Source organism: Salvelinus alpinus, chromosome 6 (assembly GCF_045679555.1).
Source record: "Salvelinus alpinus chromosome 6, SLU_Salpinus.1, whole genome shotgun sequence".
NCBI lineage: Eukaryota > Metazoa > Chordata > Actinopteri > Salmoniformes > Salmonidae > Salvelinus > Salvelinus alpinus.
Genome location: NC_092091.1, coordinates 75,576,358 through 75,584,636, shown reverse-complemented (window position 1 = coordinate 75,584,636; position 8,279 = coordinate 75,576,358).

The window sequence follows — 8,279 nt, the reverse complement described above, 5'->3', positions numbered from 1 at the left end:
TCAATCATGAATCAATAAAAAAGAACCAAGGTTGGATTCATTTCCATTTCAACTCAGTCAATTCAGGAAATTCATCAATACCAGCACAAAATAAGCACTGGTGTAAAGTACTTCAGTAAAAATACTTTTGGGTATCTGTACTCTACTTTACTATGTATGTTTTTTGACAACTTTTACTTTTACTTCGCTACATTCCTAAAGAAAATAATGTACCTTTTTATCCATACATTTTCCTTGACACACAAAAGTACTCGTTATATTTTGAATGTTTAGCAGGTCAGGAAAATGGTCAAATTCACGCACTTATCAAGAGAACATCCCTGGTCATCCCTACTGCCTCTGATCTGACGAACTCACTAAACACCAATGTTTTGTTTGCAAATTAAGTTGTAGTCTGGCTATCCGTAAATAGACAAGAAAATTGTGCCGTCTGGTTTGCTTAATATAAGCAATTTAAAATTATTTATACGTGTACTTTTACTTCTGATACTTAAGTATATGTTTGCAATGAAATTCACTTTTGATACTTAAGTATATTTAAAACCAAATACTTTTAGACTTTTACTCAAGTAATATTTTACTGGTTGACTTTCACTTTTACTTGAGTCATTTCCTATTAAAGTATCTTTACTTTTACTCAAGTATGACAATTGTGACTAGATTCAGTAAACTAGGCATATGTTCCAAGTCACGACTTCACAGGAAAGCTGTTTGAACGTAAACATTATTTTTTATCAAAATGCGATTTTTGGGGCAGAAATGCCTTCTTAAACATGTTAATTTTCATATGACTTAATGTCAAACGTGTATGCCATCTGTAAATATGAATGAAATTGTTAAATTACGAGCCTAGTTGGTTTAGCCACAGAAAAAGTGAGCAACCTTCCCACTAGCCATGATTGGCTGAGATAATGAGTGGGCTGGACATGCCGAGAGATGAGTTTGGATTGGTCTGCCACATAGCGAGCGTCTGTCTATTGGAGCTGGTCAGTATGTTTAGGTAATCGTGTTGAACGCTGTTTTTTTATGTATTGTGTAGTAAACCTGCAAAAACCTAATGTCAAGTTAAAGTGTACTGTTAGCTAGCTAACATTAGCTGGCTGGCTCATTAGCTAACAATGTGTGTATGCTCTCCACTTTCTGGAGAGTTTTGAAATCAGTGGAATTCGAGTTTGATAGCTAAGGAGATGGAGGAAACACTAGTCTGGATTTCATTGTCAAACTAAGGGCTAACGTTACCATGCATGGCATCAGACAGGAGACGCGTCCAACCATGATGTTCAGATGTTCAGATATTACACGTTTCTAATTATGACAGAAAGTGGTTTCATTTCAAGTTTACTGCTAGCTAGCTAACGTTAGCTGGCTGGGTCGCTAGCTAATGTTATATATATGATCTTATTCTTCGTATCTCAGACACATTTGCTTGACTAGTTATAGCCACAGAACCTGGTTGATTAGCTACCTGCAGATCTATGCATGGTAGTAACGTCATGAGTTGTGATTATGGTCCATTGTTTAGCTAGCTAGCTAGCTACATGTCTTAACAGAAGTCTCCACTCCACTTTTTGACAAAGTATTTTCATTTCAAGTTACAGTGTACTGTTAGCTAGCTAGCTAACAGTAGCTGGCTGGCTGGCTTGCTAATGTTACGTGATGCGTTGGAATTTATTGTTTACCTAGCTAGCTACATTTCTTAACAAAAGACTCTCGTCTTAGTGTGCCAGAGCGCAGATTAACTGATTAATTTTCGAACGCTCAACAACAAAGCGTAATTCAATTTTTGCCAGCAGCACAGTTAGTCACCAACGCTCTGGATAACACAAAAAAGCCTAACCGGTCTGCTAGGGCGAGTAAAATGGTCAGAGTGGGGTGTTCTCTCATTATGTGTCTGTAAATTGTTAGGCAGTTAGCTTGGGTGCTTGACTGTAGTTGTAAGGTCAGAGCTTTCGCAACAACCTTGCAACAACCCTACTTATTGGCCAGAGCATCCAGTGTGCATTCTGAACGTGAAACGCTCTGAATTTATTAACAGACAATCTGACAGCACAGTTGCAGTCACTAACACTCTGATAACATAACAGCCTAACCAGCTCTGCTAGGGCGAGTAATGTTCAGTGAGCTGTTCTCTCTCTCTTAGATGTCTGGAAGTCGTTGGAAAGTTAGTACAGAACAGTTGGATCAACCCTTAAAGAGATGGGTGGGGCTAAGGCTTAAGAGGGTGTGAACAATGCTGAATGGGTGTAAACAAAGGAGGGCTCTCCAATAGTAGTACAAAAACATTGAAGCCGGTTTTCTCAAAAGTGAGTTTACAAGTTGATCAATTTTCAAAGCGGAATTTCTTTCCCACTGTTTGATATACCATATTGTAGCTCTAAGTCGCTACTTTTATCCAATGTATAAAAAAAACAGAAATTCACATGTTGCTACATAAGACCGAATCCAGGTGGTGAGTCACAATTGGGTACTTCTTCCACCACTGAAAATAAGTGACTTTGGGTCCTTGAAAATATATGTATTATTATTGTTATTATTATTAATAAAATTGCATGTTATTGAATTAACTTACTCAATGTTTTACTGAACACATCAAATGATATTATCTAAATTCAACAAATCTAGCACATAGTATATTCTCTTTGGTTGTTAAAATCAGAGATAAAGTCAGAGACAAAATGAACCAACCTGAAGATACGGTGTTCTCTTCTTGTCTGAAGGTGAAGGGACGATGTTAGGTTGACAAGCTGAAGCAGGAGTGCAGACATTAATACACCCTCCCTCAGTCAGTGAGTTTGTTTTGTATCACCCACACTACAGTACCTCCCTCCCTCTCTTGCTCACTCACTCACTCACTCCCTCCTGCCCTCCCTTTCTCCCTCACCCATACCCACAACCTGAGCCACACCCACCAAGACACCTGTGTTGCTCCTGTCTGTAAACTGATGCTGCCCATCACCTCACTTAATGGACCAAATCTGACATGCAAATGTTTTCCATTGGTTATGACAACACTAAGTGATGTTAAGTATGGTTGAAGAGAATATGGCGTGCTGTGTAGAATGTGTTATGGATGGATGGAGAGGGGCCTGATTATTCCCAAACCAGGTCAAAAGTTCAGGAAAAACTGGGGGGGTGGAATCTGGATCTGTCTCTGTCCGTCCGTCTGTTGGTGACATGCGATATCTCAGATACCACTGTCCCTATTTTGATGAAACTTGGGTGAATTATGTGTTTTGCTTTAGACAACTGGCATTTACAAAATTGGAATGATGGTGGTGCTATAAGAATAGATTTCAAACCCAAACTTTGAAAGGTCATGCCTCTCACCCCAAAAGTAATGAGATTTGGTACGTAGGTCCCTCCCCTCACAAAGAACAATTTTGCCTCAGTAACACATAAGGTATGCCATGATGAAGTTTCTGCTATTTTGAATTCTGTGAAAAACACTTCAAACACTACTCTTCTGTCACCAAAATACTGATCTGCACAAAACCATCTATGGATAACTGTTTCTCATCATAATATTTTCCAGAACAGCACCTAAAACAACATGGCTGCTATTGACCAATAAACATTCACATGGGCGTGGTCTGGAAAATACATGCATATAAATCAGTCAAGGATATTATTTTATAAAACAATTTGGTAGACATGTTGTGAACACTGTCAAGACTCAACATATGCAAGAACATTCGTACTGACCACACGGTGGCAATATTTTTTTTATTTTTTTTTACATTTTATTTCACCTTTATTTAACCTGTTTAGGACAGTGCAATATTCTGGCCATTAAGCCCTTTATTTAACCCCAGAGTCATATGAACTCATGAATACCATTTTTATGTCTCTGCTTCCAGTAGGAAGGAAATTACATGTTGTTTGAGCGTTAGCCGTTGCGTTAGACCTCCAGTCATTGCACTAACGCTAGTTAGCATTGTTTCACAAAACTTCCTCTAACTTCCTTCATACTTGATGCAGAGACATAAAAATGGTATCCATCAATCAATTAAGGAACCTAGGAAGAAACCTAGAGAGGAGACAGGCTCTGAGGGGTGGCCAGTCCTCTTCTGGATGTGACAGGTAGAGATTATAACAGTACATGGCTAAGATGTTTAAACGTTCATAGATGACCAGCAGGGTCAAATAATAATAGGCACAGTGGTTGTAGAGGGTGGATCATGTCAGCACCTCAGGAGTAAATGTCAGTTGGTTTTTCATAGCCGGTCATTCAGAGTTAGAGACAGCAGGTGCGGTAGAGAGAGAGAGTCGAAAACAGGAGGACCGGGACAAGGTAGCACGTCCGGTGAACAGGTCAGGTTTCCATAGCCGCAGGCAGAACAGTTGAAACTGGAGCAGCAGCATGACCAGGTGGACTGGGGACAGCAAGGAGTCATCAGGCTAGGTAGTCCTGAGGCATGGTCCTAGGGTTCAGGTCCTCCAACGAGAGAGAGAGAGAATTAGAGGGAGCATACTTAAATTCACACAGGACACCGGATAAGAAAACAGAAATACTCCAGATATAACAGACTGACCCTAGCCCCCGACACAAACTATTGCAGCGTAAATACTGGAGGGGTCGGGAGACACTGTGACTCCATCTGACGATACCCCCGGGCAGGGCCAACCAGGTAGGATATATTCCCACCCACTTTGCCAAAGCACAGCCCCCACACCACTAGATGGACATCTTCAATCCACCAACTTACTACCCTGAGACAAGGCCGAGTTTAGCTCACGAAGATCTCCCCCACAGCACGAACCCGAGGGGGGCGCCAACCTGGACGGGAAGATCACATCAGTGACTCAACCCACTCAAGTGACTTACCCCTCCAAGGGACGGCATGGAAGAGTACCAGTAAGCCAGTGACTCAGCCCCCATAATAGGGTTAGAGGGAGAGAATCACAGTGGAGAGAGTGGAACCGTAAACCTGTCATTTAAATTGATTTTTATTTGGATTTCATGGACAAAATTTTCCAAATTAGTGAATTTCAAAAAATCTAAAAAACTAAAACTGAAAAGTGGTGCGTGTATATGTATTCATCCCCTTTGCTGTGAAGCACCTAAATAAGATCTGGTGCAACCAATTACCTTCAGAAGTCATATTTTTTTAAATAAAGTCCACCTTTGAGCAATCTAAGTGTCACATGATCTATCACATGATCTCAGTATATATACACCTGTTCTGAAAGGCCCCAGAGTCTGCAACACCACTAAGCAAGGGGAACCACCAAGCAAGCGGCACCATGAAGACAAAGGAGCTCTCCAAACAGGTCAGGGACACAGTTGTGGAGAAGTACAGATCAGGGTTGGGTAAAAAAAAAAATATCAGAAACTTTGAACATCCCACGGAGCACCATTAAATGCATTATTACAAATTGGAAAGAATATGGCACCACAACAAACCTGCCAAGAGAGGGCCGACCACCAAAACTCAAGGACCTGACAATGAGGGCATTAATCAGAGAGGCAACAAAGAGACCAAAGATAACCCTGAAGGAGCTGTAAAGCTCAACAGCAGAGATTGGAGTATCTGTCCATAGGACCACTTCAAGCTGTACACTCCACAGAGCTGGGCTTTACGGAAGAGTGGCCAGAAAAAAATAAGCAAACACATTTGGTGTTCTCCAAAAGGCATGTGGCAGACTCCCCAAACATATGGAATAAGGTACTCTGCTCAGATGAGACAAAAATTTAGTTTTTTGGCCATCAAGGTAAACGCCTTGTTTGGCGCAAACCCAACACCTCTCATAACCCCGAGAGCACCATCCGCACAGTGAAGCATGGTGGTGGCAGCATCATGCTGTGGGGATGTTTTTCATTGGCAGGGACTGGGAAACTGGTCAGAATTGAAGGAATGATGGATGGCGCTAAATACAGGGAAATTCTTGAAGGAAACCTGTTGACTTTGTGGGGGTGAATAGTTATGCACGCTCAAGTTTTCCGTTTTTTTTGTCATATTACTTGTTTGTTTCACAATAAAAAAAACATTTTGCATCTTCAAAGTGGTAAGCATGCTGTGTAAATCAAAAGATACAAACCCTCCAAATATCAATTTTAATTCCAGGTTGTAAGGCAACAAAATAGGAAAAATGCCAAGGGGGTGAATACTTTCGCAAGACACTGTATTACCAGAATTTTGATGTTATTTGTCCCCTCCCTCTCCCCTTCCTCCGGCCCGGGACGTTTCAGAGCCCTGAAAACAGAGGCACCTGTCACGACTTCCACCGAAGGTGGCTCCTCTCCCTGTTCGGGCGGTGCTCGGTGGTCGTCGTTGCTCCTCTCCCTGTGCTCGGTGGTCGTCGTTGCTCCTCTCCCTGTTCGGGCGGTGCTCGGTGGTCAGCCTACTAGCTGCCACCGATCCATTTTTCCTTTTCGTTTGTGTCTGTCTGTATTGTTTACACATGTGTCTTATTAGTTGATTTCAGTGGGTATATTTACCTCCGCTGCCTGTTAGTCTTTGTGCGGGATTGTTTTCTGTGGTTACGTTTGTAGGGGTGCGTGTCTGCACCACAGGGTTTATTTTCTTACGGCAGTTGTGCCGTTTGGTATTTGAGTTTAGGAGTAGAGATTTCTCCTCCGTGTGTAGCGCATTCTTCCCTGTGTGTTCAGCAACCTCATTTGGGCGTGTTTCAGTCCCATGTTTTAGTTGATTTGGGACTGCTCAATAAACATTTTTGCCACTGGGATTTCCTTGCTCTCCTGCTCCAACACCAGAATAACATACATTCAAATAAGACCATAATTTCACCCAAAATCGCATAATATATAACATTTAGGCTCTTTGCCAGCATAAAAGTAAGGCAGAACCCAATCACCAACCAGACTAACCGAGAACAGTTTGTACTTCAGGAAGACCACAGGGTGGACCACCGCCAGGTAGCGTTCAAAACATATACAGCACTGGAACAGGGTCGTACCAAAGATGAGAAAACCAATACAGAATGTTACTAAAGCTGGGAGAGAAGGAATATGTGTATGTAGACAAAGACAGACAGAAGACAGGCAGTATAAGATTTCAAACAGGTTGAGAGAGAAGAAGAATCCCTCCGGCCCCGGTCACTATCAGCCACAGGGCTTACATTTTGGTGGGGAGACTGAGGATGAGGTTGACTGAATAGAACGCAGTGCAGATAGAAGATGCATGCTCTGCATAGCTAGACAGGACAGAGGAAAAGTAGGAAGCGTCCAGCTTATTGACAAGCTCAGTTTGGAAGTAACAGCTTTGACGTCCAACTATGTACATATGAGAGAGAGAGAGAGGTAGAGAGAGAGAGAGGGAGGCCTCCCGGGTGGCACAGTGGTCTAGAGCACTGCATCGCAGTGCTAGCTGCGCCACCAGAGTCTCTGGGTTCGCGCCCAGGCTCTGTCGCAGCCGGCCGCGACTGGGAGGTCCGTGGGGCGATGCACAATTGGCCTAGTGTCGTCTGGTTTAGAGAGGGTTTGGCCGGTAGGGATATCCTTGTCTCATCGCACTCCAGCGACTCCTGTGGCGGGCCGGGTGCAGTGCGTGCTAACCAAGGGGGCCAGGTGCACGGTGCATCCTCCGACGCATTGGTGCAGCTGGCTTCCAGGTTGGAGGCGCGCTGTGTTAAGAAGCAGTGTGGCTTCGGAGGACGCGTGGCTTTTGACCTTCATCTCTCCCGAGCCCGTACGGGAGTTGTAGCAATGAGACAACATAGTAATTACTAGCGATTGGATACCATGAAAAGAGAGAGAGAGAGAGAGAGAGAGAGAGAGAGAGAGAGAGACACACAGACACACACACACCAGTAAAGGCCTAGATGTTAAACGTAGAGTTGGAAAATGCTATGTGCTATACATTATTTGTTTTATTATTATATCATATGTGACGGACCAGCTCAATTCGGCCTTATGTAGCAACATTTGAAATTGTGTTTATTACACTGGATAAAAGTAAAGACTCAGAGCTACAAAATGGTATATAACACAATACTGTTGAGGAACAATGGGAAAGTCATTTTGCATTGAAATTTGATAAACTCACTTTTGATAAAATGGCCTTTGAATGTTTTGGTACATACTGGAGAGCCCTTCTTTGTCTACACCCATTCAGCATTGTTCACACCCTCTAAAGCTTTAGCCCCTTACATCTCTTTAAATGTTGATCCGAATGTACTAACAACAGCAGACATCTATGTGAGAGAACAGCTCACTGAACATTACTCGCACTAGCGTCTACCTCGCCGCAGGAGAGGCAGAAGGACTTGGTCAGACTTAGAAAGCGAGCACACCATCCACCTCTTCCGAGCATACTACT